Source organism: Hippocampus bargibanti, linkage group LG08 (genome assembly GCF_051943395.1).
Source record: "Hippocampus bargibanti isolate YZ-2025 linkage group LG08, ASM5194339v1, whole genome shotgun sequence".
NCBI lineage: Eukaryota > Metazoa > Chordata > Actinopteri > Syngnathiformes > Syngnathidae > Hippocampus > Hippocampus bargibanti.
The window spans coordinates 19,053,861-19,066,703 of NC_142741.1; positions in this window are offsets into that span (position 1 = coordinate 19,053,861).

Below are 12,843 nucleotides of genomic sequence, written 5' to 3' on the forward strand. Positions count from 1 at the left end.
ACGGCTCAGGCAGCGAATAGCCATTAGTGTAACTGTCAACAAAATCTGCCACAGCAGCAAATTATTTTTGCCTGAAGGTGACAGACATTAAATTGATGCAATATTAGATATACCCATCCATCCATCCATCCATCCATCCATCCATCCATCCATCCATCCATCCATCCATCCATCTATCCATTCATCCATCAGTTCCATCCATTTTCCACCACTTTTTCGGGGTCGGCTGGCGGTGGCAGCAGGTTTAATAGGGGAGCCTCGGCTTCCCTCTCCCCAGCCACTTCTTCCAGTTCTTCCTCGCAGATCCCGGAGAGTTCCCAGGCCTTCTGGGTGACATAATCTCTCTAGCGTGTCCTGGGTCGTTCTCTGGGTCTCCTGTCAGTGCGACATACCGGTCGGTTTACGTCCCAACCCTCATCTATGGTCACAGGTTATGGGTCGTGACTGAAAGAACAAGATCCTGTATACAAGCGACCGAAATGAGTTTTATCTTCAGGGTGCCGGGCTCTCCATTACAGATAAGGTGAGAAGCTTTGTCATCCGGGAGACGGTTCTGAGTCGAGACGCTTCTCGACATTAACAGGAGCCTGATGAGATGGCTCCGGCATCTGATAGGATCCTCCTGAAAATATAAATATAAATGATGTAACTAGCTTTAATGCCACTCGTGGTAGGGCTTCAACTGAATTCAACCGTATTCTTATTTTCACTGCTTAAATTGTGTGTGTGCTTGGCGTTTCCACAGGTTTATCACCACAAACCTTTATCTGAACTCCTCTATATAGTATAGTCAAGCGTGTAGAAACTATCTGCAGTCCTTACACTCAAAGCAAAGCCCCAGGCTTCAGCACTAAAAGATAACTCGATCCTTCTTGCTGCTTCCTGTGATGTATAAAATAACAATTTATTCTCTCAATATCATTAGCTGTGTGCGCAATCATGCATGCATTCAGCCCTGCAGCATTGCTCGTGATTTATTCTCACGTACTGACAGAATATACTGTGTGAGTGTGTAAGCAAAAAATAAAAATACTGAAATAAAATTAAATAATTTGGTACGATTAGTGCATTAACGTTTTAGCAGGTGTTGAACTATTAAATAAGAGCATTTAGCTAATAACCTAAACACTGGTCTTCATGTTCCTTTGGCAAGCGTGGGTGTTCTTCGGGTCCTCCGGTTTCTTCCCACATGCAAAAAACATGCATGGCAGGCTGATTCAACCCCCTAAATTGTCCATATGTGTGAGTTCATTAGTGTCACGCCTAATAATGCAATAATGCAGTGCACCAAATAGTGCCAAAAATGGTACACCCGGTTGTCGGTGTTGGTGAGCAGGGGTTTATGATTAAGGTTGTCCGACCATTCTCATTGAACAGTCAATTTTATGCCACATTTCCAGTTACTGTATTAAGGGGAACAATGCTGTAGCCTTGTCTGGAGTGGATTGGATTGGATTGGATTTGCTTTTATTAGTCTCGCAGTGGAGAAATTTACATTTCACAGCAGCAAAGCGATAAAAGGACTGAAAATAGAAAAACAAAATACATGAGCTGCTGGAAAGGCAGCCACTCTCGCGATGCCGTCTTGAAGTCAAAAGAACAAAAAAAAACAAATATGACAAAACAAAGACAATATTACAACACAAAGACACAGAGAGGCATTCATTCTTTAGCACTTTCTGTACCCTCTTTGTTACATAAAGCAGTTCTAGATGAAAGAGGAGAGGATCAAAGCATCTTTTCACCAGTGGATCAGGGACATCATGGTGGAATGTGCACGTCGACTACAAGTTAAATGTTGAAAGCAAAGACGAAGCTGTAGCATCCATTGACGAAAAGACATTGTCTCACATCTCCTGTCCCTCATGAATCTGCTTCAATTCCAAGCCGCGACAGTTCCACATACGCATCAGCGCTCCTTCTTATCGCGGGCGCAAGCCATGTCTCCATCCAGCCGCAGATTGTCCAACAGCACCGACCTTCCGCTGAACAAAGCGGGGCTGTGAAGATGCTGCCCATTAGAGGCACAAAAAAGCACAATGGCCCCTGTGGTGTCCAGCGATGACGGTCGAATGGCACCGACATTCCTCCCATTCAAAAACAGTACTGGCATATTCATGTTGCCGAAAAGGCGCAACCGCTCAGCACAGTCTCCTCCTTGATGAATGTTGTTGGGTTATTTTTTATCGTTCGCCCTTGGTTCATTGCTTCGACGGGTGTTGATGGAGATCGATGGTTAAATCATCAGGGAGCCAGGACTTGAACAGAAAGTTGATTTAATTTGGAGAGCACGGGCATTGTAGTGTCGCGGAGGAGGGAGCGCATGGCGAGAGAGAGAGACGAACGGGCTGCAGGAGTATTTATGCGGTGCATAGCAATGGCGTGACAGGATGTGACGTAATAAAAGTGCGACATCGTGTAAAGGAAGGCAGGATATGACATACGAGGAAGTTCAAAATGTAAACAAAGATTACAGGGCGATGTTTAGACATGTTTGTATGGCGAATTACCCTAACAAATGTCGTGGTCAAAAATGCTGAAAAACAATCCGTATCCATTCCACACGACGCACAACGACACAAGGTGACAAAAGAAAACACAAAAAAGACAAAAACAACAAAAAAAAGCAAGGCTCATGAGAGCACTTGCTGACAGCTGCCTTCTCGGGCGCCATCTTGGACTCTGATGAAGAATTTGAACCCCTCAAAAAACTGTGTAACCACTGACACTCAAGTTTAGTCAACCATGAAGCTATGTTGCATGTTTATGGACTGTGGGAAGAAGGCGTAAGCCTGATGTCTCATTCATAACAAAAAAGCCACATTTCGTACTAACAATTTGTTCCAGCGTGTTAATAAAACGACTTCAGATTTAATTACTAAATCGCCTAAAAATATACCTGTGCAAATTTTGTATTGTTTAAGATCAGTGAAAATCACATGGCAATCAAAACTGAGTCTTATCACGGAGCGAGTGCATGTCCTTCACCATCCTAATACAACTGAATGTAACTGCGAGCAAAACGCTCCGGTAGTATAATATATCTTGGCAGTTAAATGGCACTCATCAATTCACTCTTGCTTAATTTAATGGCAGAGGATTTTAGGGCGCAATATGTAGGCCCATAAAAGCATGGATGTTTTTTGTTTGATGTATTAGAAACGTCCTAACTGGCTTGGACAGGAATTCCTGCAGACAGACAAATTCCCAAAATTTTGCAAAACATTTGTAAATATTAAGGTGACCTTCCTATAACTAATAAAGGACCACTTTCCAACAAAGCTGCTGTCTAAATATGTAAATCAAGCTCATACCAGTGGCAGTGACTCGTTGGCTACTGAGTGTATGCAAATAGACTTACAGCAGATGGATTATAAATACGCGTACACACACACCCACTCACACTTGCCAAAGCACATTTTATTAATGTTTTGTAGACAGGCATGTCAATTCTGTTCAGATTTATTGCATATAAGAGAGTGTTCATACTCAGAAATTGATGGTGCCGGGAAAATCACAAACATATCAGACATACTACTGTGGTATCTGCGTTTGTGTGCGTGAGTGTGTGTGAGCGCATGTGTGTGCGTGCCTGTGTGTGTGTGTGTGTGTGTTTGTGTGTGTGTTCATGTCTGTGTGTGTGTGCGTGCGGGCCTGCGTGTGTAGTGTGTTTATGTCTGTGTGTGTGTGCGTGCGTGCGTGCGTGCGTGTGCGTGCATGCCTGTGTGTGTGTGTTTATGTCTGTGTGTGTGCGTGCGTGCGTGTGTGCCTGTGTGTGCGTGTGTGTGTGCGTGCGTGCGTGCGTGTGTATGTGTGTGTGTGTGTGTGTGTGTGTGTGTGTGTGTGTGTGTGTGTGTGTGTGTGTGTGTATGTGTGTGTGTGTGTGCGTGTGTGTGTGTGTGTGTGTGTGTGTGTGTGTGTGTGTGTGTGTGTGTGTGTGTGTGTGTGTGTGTGTGCGTGCGTGTGTGTGTGTGTGTGTATACACTCAACAAATATATTGGTGTGAACGTCCCACATTTGAAAACCATGCATGGCAGGCTAATTGAACACTTCAAATTGTCCCTTGGTGCAAGTGTTACCGCGATTGGTTGTTCGTTTCTGTGTGCCCAGCGACTGCCAAATGACAGCTGGAATAGGGTCCAGCAACCGACATGGCCCTAGTGAGGATAAAAGAGTGCAGAAAATGAATAAATGAATAAATAAATAAAAAATAAAGACATCGTGAAAACATTTGAAAGAATGACATTCATGATGTTCCTTTCTACTAGGTTTAATCTGATTATACATATAATGAAATTACTGTATTTTTTCATGTTTTCCAGATAATACCTTCAGACAGGTACAGTTATTTGGGTAGTCATATGGCTGCAAATTAAAGGAAGGCAACCCGACATAGCTCCAAAAAACAACCAATACAGAGATGTTTAGCTCAGGCTCCTTTCTTCCGCTGCTCAGTTTTGCGTTTCTTTATTGGTCTCTTATTGGGTTGTCTTCATCATGATAACTTTACTTTGCTATCACTATAATGTTGCATGACAGCCAATAAATAAACAAATAAATGCCAAATTAATCTAGTTTGAAAATCATTCATCTCCCCACTCATTTTCTTGGCCGTTCTTCCTCACAAAGTTTACGGGCATGCTGGAGCCTACCCCAGCCGTCTTCGGGCAGTAGGCAGGGGACACTCTGAACCGGTTACCAGCCAACACACACAGAGGCACATACAGAGACACAAATAACCAATCAGCCAACCAATGTTCAATCAACCTGCCATGAATGTTTTCGGAATGTGGGATGAAACCCTCAGAAAACCCACGCAGGCACAGTGAGAACATTCAAAGCCCACACAGGAAGGCCAGAGCTGAAAGCGAATCAGGTACTTCTGCACTATGAGGTCGACAATGCTAACCAGTTCCCCACCATGTCCTAACTAGATTCAATTGATTTACATCGAGTTAACATGCTGTCTTGAATGAATGCTCTTAATGGGTTCATTGAAGTAAACGACTATTTTATTGATTGATTCCGATCGACCATTTGTTCATTTATAGAAAATCGGCCATCTACTTTGAAGAATGATTGGCAAAAGGGATCGCATTGCTTTGACAGGTTCTCATCTTTCCTCAAAACAACTGGTCACTGCAATGGCTTCCTTTATTGAACAGTGGTAAGCAATGAAAATGGTGTTTCCACCTTTGATTCTTCATATTGATCCTGTCAGTGGTAAATTACTTGGCTCCAATTAAGCTCTGTAAGGGCCGTCAGAAACTATCACATTTGAAAAAGCATTTCTTATATTTGGTGCAACTAAATACCATCTTAAATGTTAGGTCATGTAGAAAATATACAACACACAATGTTCTGTAAATATCAGTACAGATACGGCACATAGCAGAGATTTCCACTTGGTGCGCGGGGCACATTAATGTGGTGAAAACTCTTAAGATTGTTATTTTACTAAATTGGTCGAAAATTATTTAGATAGAACAAATCATGTATCTTTGTTGATATATCAATGCCAGTGACTTATCGTGACAGACAGAACAAATAAATGATCTTAAATGGCAGAAATATATACAGTAAAGTCTCGTTATATCGATATTCTCGGGAGTCCGAAAAATATCGATATAACCGGGACTATCGATATATCCGACCCTGCGCGCATGTAATTTTCTCCGTGCGTGCAGAGAAATAGTATCGTAATAAGCGGGACTATCGATATAACCGATATCGATATAACGAGACTTTACTGTAATATGTTTGTAGCTAAGATATTAAACATACAATAAAACAAAATAAAATACACCAGAGATGCTGATTCTGAAATGCATGAATAACTGCGTCGTGTTTGGCTGGTCCTATTTGAATGAAATACATTTTTCTCTGCCAGACTAATCAGTGGACAGAATGATACAGATTCCATCAAGGAAATATGAAATCTGATTAGTTCTAGAAACATTAGCATTGCTGGTATACTGTAATTCAAGTTACAAAGTACATTGTCTTTCTATGTTGGCCAAAAAAGAAGGCCGTAGTCACCCTGTCTTCCCATCACTGGTTTATAGGTTGTATTAATTAATTATTCTCCGGATGTCTGGTGGTACCTGTTGCGGCAAGCAGCCACTGTTGTTGATTAGAAGTGACGCAGAGGGCAGACTAACAGGGAAGAAACATTTATCTGACTAACAAAGCTTTCGCAGGGTTCATCTGCTCTGCTCCACTAATGCTTTATGTGTGTCATTTAAAGATGACTTATGATGGGAGAAAGATTTCGCTTGCCAATAACCCTCCTTCATCACACTGACACACACATACACACACATGCGCACACAACCACGTACACACATAACACACACACGCATATACAAACACACATTGATACACAGCAAGAGTGGTGTACAAGGCAGACTGACAAATAAAATCGTAAAAAGAACATTGAGCAAGTTCAGATGCTTCTTCACCTGTCGATTGTTTCAGTTTTACATTTTCCATTAATAACTGACTCAAATAGCTCACCTATCAGTTCCGACTTTGTGTTTGTGCACATGTATTGGTCTGTAACTCTCCTGTGTGATTACAACAACGCCAGAAGTGTGTGGATTCTTTGGCCTCATAACATCTCACTAATTGGACACACACATTACTTATTGAGAATTGGGATAAATAATTGATTCATTAACAAGCGGAAGTAAGACGAGTGTGAGCTTGTTAATGCAGAGAAACTGTAGGTGTACAGTAAATAATACATGTATTGTATATTAATAACCTTTTGGAGCGCATTTGCAAGAGAGTATAATTATATGGGCAATACTTCATTAATATATCAAACAGTGACATATTTACAGGAAAGTCATTCTGTCTTCCTCCCATAAATTTTTTTTTAAGAATAAACATATCGATTTAAAAAATGTAGGATCCTGTTTGTAATGAAATATTTCTTAACAACCAGTCGCCTAAAGTATCGGAACTCACTCATTCAGATATGCTCACCCATTAAATTGTTGACATGTCAGCAAACAATGTATTTTCACAACATAATAAAATGGAGAAAGCTACAGCTAAGACGCTGCTGTTTTCAATACAGCTGTAATACCAGTTCTCCCTCAGCACAGGAAACGGCACATGCTAATAACATTATCCGTTCTGAATTTGGAATGGTAATTAAATCTAAACATGAGCTAATCCATTTACCAATGGATTGGTCCTGTGGGTTGAAACACCCATTTAAATGCACAGGAATTGTCATTATATCAGGATTGGTTGCTTTTTTTTTAATATTCTTACACTGTCATTATTTCATCACAGTTGTATTGTTCTTCATGTCCTTTAGAATTAATTAAATGCTATGTTGAGAAGGGTTTGGGATCAAAGGAATGATCAATGAATCTATAAACTATTTGCTTGCCTTCATTCCAAGAATGAAGTATGAGCACTGGGAAGGGACAGCAGGGCGTTTTGGGATAGGAGAAACAAATGATAGAGGCTTAGACTTCTGGAATTTGCAAGGAGCCATAAGCTCACCGCAGCCAACACACTGTTTCCACATAAAACCTCTCGCAGAACGACATGGCATTCACCAAATGGTGCCATACGCAATCAAATTGACTATATCTTGACCCCTCAAAGATTCAAGTCAAGCATAAACACAGCTGCCTTCTCGGGCGCCATCTTGGACTCTGATGAAGAATTTGAACCCCTCAAAAAACTGTGTAACCACTGACACTCAAGTTTAGTCAACCATGAAGCTATGTTGCATGTTTATGGACTGTGGGAAGAAGGCGTAAGCCTGATGTCTCATTCATAACAAAAAAGCCACATTTCGTACTAACAATTTGTTCCAGCGTGTTAATAAAACGACTTCAGATTTAATTACTAAATCGCCTAAAAATATACCTGTGCAAATTTTGTATTGTTTAAGATCAGTGAAAATCACATGGCAATCAAAACTGAGTCTTATCACGGAGCGAGTGCATGTCCTTCACCATCCTAATACAACTGAATGTAACTGCGAGCAAAACGCTCCGGTAGTATAATATATCTTGGCAGTTAAATGGCACTCATCAATTCACTCTTGCTTAATTTAATGGCAGAGGATTTTAGGGCGCAATATGTAGGCCCATAAAAGCATGGATGTTTTTTGTTTGATGTATTAGAAACGTCCTAACTGGCTTGGACAGGAATTCCTGCAGACAGACAAATTCCCAAAATTTTGCAAAACATTTGTAAATATTAAGGTGACCTTCCTATAACTAATAAAGGACCACTTTCCAACAAAGCTGCTGTCTAAATATGTAAATCAAGCTCATACCAGTGGCAGTGACTCGTTGGCTACTGAGTGTATGCAAATAGACTTACAGCAGATGGATTATAAATACGCGTACACACACACCCACTCACACTTGCCAAAGCACATTTTATTAATGTTTTGTAGACAGGCATGTCAATTCTGTTCAGATTTATTGCATATAAGAGAGTGTTCATACTCAGAAATTGATGGTGCCGGGAAAATCACAAACATATCAGACATACTACTGTGGTATCTGCGTTTGTGTGCGTGAGTGTGTGTGAGCGCATGTGTGTGCGTGCCTGTGTGTGTGTGTGTGTGTGTTTGTGTGTGTGTTCATGTCTGTGTGTGTGTGCGTGCGGGCCTGCGTGTGTAGTGTGTTTATGTCTGTGTGTGTGTGCGTGCGTGCGTGCGTGCGTGTGCGTGCATGCCTGTGTGTGTGTGTTTATGTCTGTGTGTGTGCGTGCGTGCGTGTGTGCCTGTGTGTGCGTGTGTGTGTGCGTGCGTGCGTGCGTGTGTATGTGTGTGTGTGTGTGTGTGTGTGTGTGTGTGTGTGTGTGTGTGTGTGTGTGTGTGTATGTGTGTGTGTGCGTGCGTGTGTGTGTGTGTGTGTGTGTGTGTGTGTGTGTGTGTGTGTGTGTGTGTGTGTGTGTGTGTGTGTGTGTGCGTGCGTGTGTGTGTGTGTGTATACACTCAACAAATATATTGGTGTGAACGTCCCACATTTGAAAACCATGCATGGCAGGCTAATTGAACACTTCAAATTGTCCCTTGGTGCAAGTGTTACCGCGATTGGTTGTTCGTTTCTGTGTGCCCAGCGACTGCCAAATGACAGCTGGAATAGGGTCCAGCAACCGACATGGCCCTAGTGAGGATAAAAGAGTGCAGAAAATGAATAAATGAATAAATAAATAAAAAATAAAGACATCGTGAAAACATTTGAAAGAATGACATTCATGATGTTCCTTTCTACTAGGTTTAATCTGATTATACATATAATGAAATTACTGTATTTTTTCATGTTTTCCAGATAATACCTTCAGACAGGTACAGTTATTTGGGTAGTCATATGGCTGCAAATTAAAGGAAGGCAACCCGACATAGCTCCAAAAAACAACCAATACAGAGATGTTTAGCTCAGGCTCCTTTCTTCCGCTGCTCAGTTTTGCGTTTCTTTATTGGTCTCTTATTGGGTTGTCTTCATCATGATAACTTTACTTTGCTATCACTATAATGTTGCATGACAGCCAATAAATAAACAAATAAATGCCAAATTAATCTAGTTTGAAAATCATTCATCTCCCCACTCATTTTCTTGGCCGTTCTTCCTCACAAAGTTTACGGGCATGCTGGAGCCTACCCCAGCCGTCTTCGGGCAGTAGGCAGGGGACACTCTGAACCGGTTACCAGCCAACACACACAGAGGCACATACAGAGACACAAATAACCAATCAGCCAACCAATGTTCAATCAACCTGCCATGAATGTTTTCGGAATGTGGGATGAAACCCTCAGAAAACCCACGCAGGCACAGTGAGAACATTCAAAGCCCACACAGGAAGGCCAGAGCTGAAAGCGAATCAGGTACTTCTGCACTATGAGGTCGACAATGCTAACCAGTTCCCCACCATGTCCTAACTAGATTCAATTGATTTACATCGAGTTAACATGCTGTCTTGAATGAATGCTCTTAATGGGTTCATTGAAGTAAACGACTATTTTATTGATTGATTCCGATCGACCATTTGTTCATTTATAGAAAATCGGCCATCTACTTTGAAGAATGATTGGCAAAAGGGATCGCATTGCTTTGACAGGTTCTCATCTTTCCTCAAAACAACTGGTCACTGCAATGGCTTCCTTTATTGAACAGTGGTAAGCAATGAAAATGGTGTTTCCACCTTTGATTCTTCATATTGATCCTGTCAGTGGTAAATTACTTGGCTCCAATTAAGCTCTGTAAGGGCCGTCAGAAACTATCACATTTGAAAAAGCATTTCTTATATTTGGTGCAACTAAATACCATCTTAAATGTTAGGTCATGTAGAAAATATACAACACACAATGTTCTGTAAATATCAGTACAGATACGGCACATAGCAGAGATTTCCACTTGGTGCGCGGGGCACATTAATGTGGTGAAAACTCTTAAGATTGTTATTTTACTAAATTGGTCGAAAATTATTTAGATAGAACAAATCATGTATCTTTGTTGATATATCAATGCCAGTGACTTATCGTGACAGACAGAACAAATAAATGATCTTAAATGGCAGAAATATATACAGTAAAGTCTCGTTATATCGATATTCTCGGGAGTCCGAAAAATATCGATATAACCGGGACTATCGATATATCCGACCCTGCGCGCATGTAATTTTCTCCGTGCGTGCAGAGAAATAGTATCGTAATAAGCGGGACTATCGATATAACCGATATCGATATAACGAGACTTTACTGTAATATGTTTGTAGCTAAGATATTAAACATACAATAAAACAAAATAAAACACACCAGAGATGCTGATTCTGAAATGCATGAATAACTGCGTCGTGTTTGGCTGGTCCTATTTGGATGAAATACATTTTTCTCTGCCAGACTAATCAGTGGACAGAATGATACAGATTCCATCAAGGAAATATGAAATCTGATTAGTTCTAGAAACATTAGCATTGCTGGTATACTGTAATTCAAGTTACAAAGTACATTGTCTTTCTATGTTGGCCAAAAAAGAAGGCCGTAGTCACCCTGTCTTCCCATCACTGGTTTATAGGTTGTATTAATTAATTATTCTCCGGATGTCTGGTGGTACCTGTTGCGGCAAGCAGCCACTGTTGTTGATTAGAAGTGACGCAGAGGGCAGACTAACAGGGAAGAAACATTTATCTGACTAACAAAGCTTTCGCAGGGTTCATCTGCTCTGCTCCACTAATGCTTTATGTGTGTCATTTAAAGATGACTTATGATGGGAGAAAGATTTCGCTTGCCAATAACCCTCCTTCATCACACTGACACACACATACACACACATGCGCACACAACCACGTACACACATAACACACACACGCATATACAAACACACATTGATACACAGCAAGAGTGGTGTACAAGGCAGACTGACAAATAAAATCGTAAAAAGAACATTGAGCAAGTTCAGATGCTTCTTCACCTGTCGATTGTTTCAGTTTTACATTTTCCATTAATAACTGACTCAAATAGCTCACCTATCAGTTCCGACTTTGTGTTTGTGCACATGTATTGGTCTGTAACTCTCCTGTGTGATTACAACAACGCCAGAAGTGTGTGGATTCTTTGGCCTCATAACATCTCACTAATTGGACACACACATTACTTATTGAGAATTGGGATAAATAATTGATTCATTAACAAGCGGAAGTAAGACGAGTGTGAGCTTGTTAATGCAGAGAAACTGTAGGTGTACAGTAAATAATACATGTATTGTATATTAATAACCTTTTGGAGCGCATTTGCAAGAGAGTATAATTATATGGGCAATACTTCATTAATATATCAAACAGTGACATATTTACAGGAAAGTCATTCTGTCTTCCTCCCATAAATTTTTTTTAAGAATAAACATATCGATTTAAAAAATGTAGGATCCTGTTTGTAATGAAATATTTCTTAACAACCAGTCGCCTAAAGTATCGGAACTCACTCATTCAGATATGCTCACCCATTAAATTGTTGACATGTCAGCAAACAATGTATTTTCACAACATAATAAAATGGAGAAAGCTACAGCTAAGACGCTGCTGTTTTCAATACAGCTGTAATACCAGTTCTCCCTCAGCACAGGAAACGGCACATGCTAATAACATTATCCGTTCTGAATTTGGAATGGTAATTAAATCTAAACATGAGCTAATCCATTTACCAATGGATTGGTCCTGTGGGTTGAAACACCCATTTAAATGCACAGGAATTGTCATTATATCAGGATTGGTTGCTTTTTTTTTAATATTCTTACACTGTCATTATTTCATCACAGTTGTATTGTTCTTCATGTCCTTTAGAATTAATTAAATGCTATGTTGAGAAGGGTTTGGGATCAAAGGAATGATCAATGAATCTATAAACTATTTGCTTGCCTTCATTCCAAGAATGAAATATGAGCACTGGGAAGGGACAGCAGGGCGTTTTGGGATAGGAGAAACAAATGATAGAGGCTTAGACTTCTGGAATTTGCAAGGAGCCATAAGCTCACCGCAGCCAACACACTGTTTCCACATAAAACCTCTCGCAGAACGACATGGCATTCACCAAATGGTGCCATACGCAATCAAATTGACTATATCTTGACCCCTCAAAGATTCAAGTCAAGCATAAACACAGCCCAAACCAGGACGTTTCCTGGCGCAGACATGGGAAGCGACCACGATATGGTGCTGATGACACTCAAACTCAAACTCAAAAGCCCAAAGCAAGATGGTTCACCACGAATCAGGTTTAACTTAGAAAAACTAAAAGACCCACAAGTTGCAGGAATATTTGAGGCAAGCATAGGAGGAAAATTTGCCACCCTTAACCTTCTACAA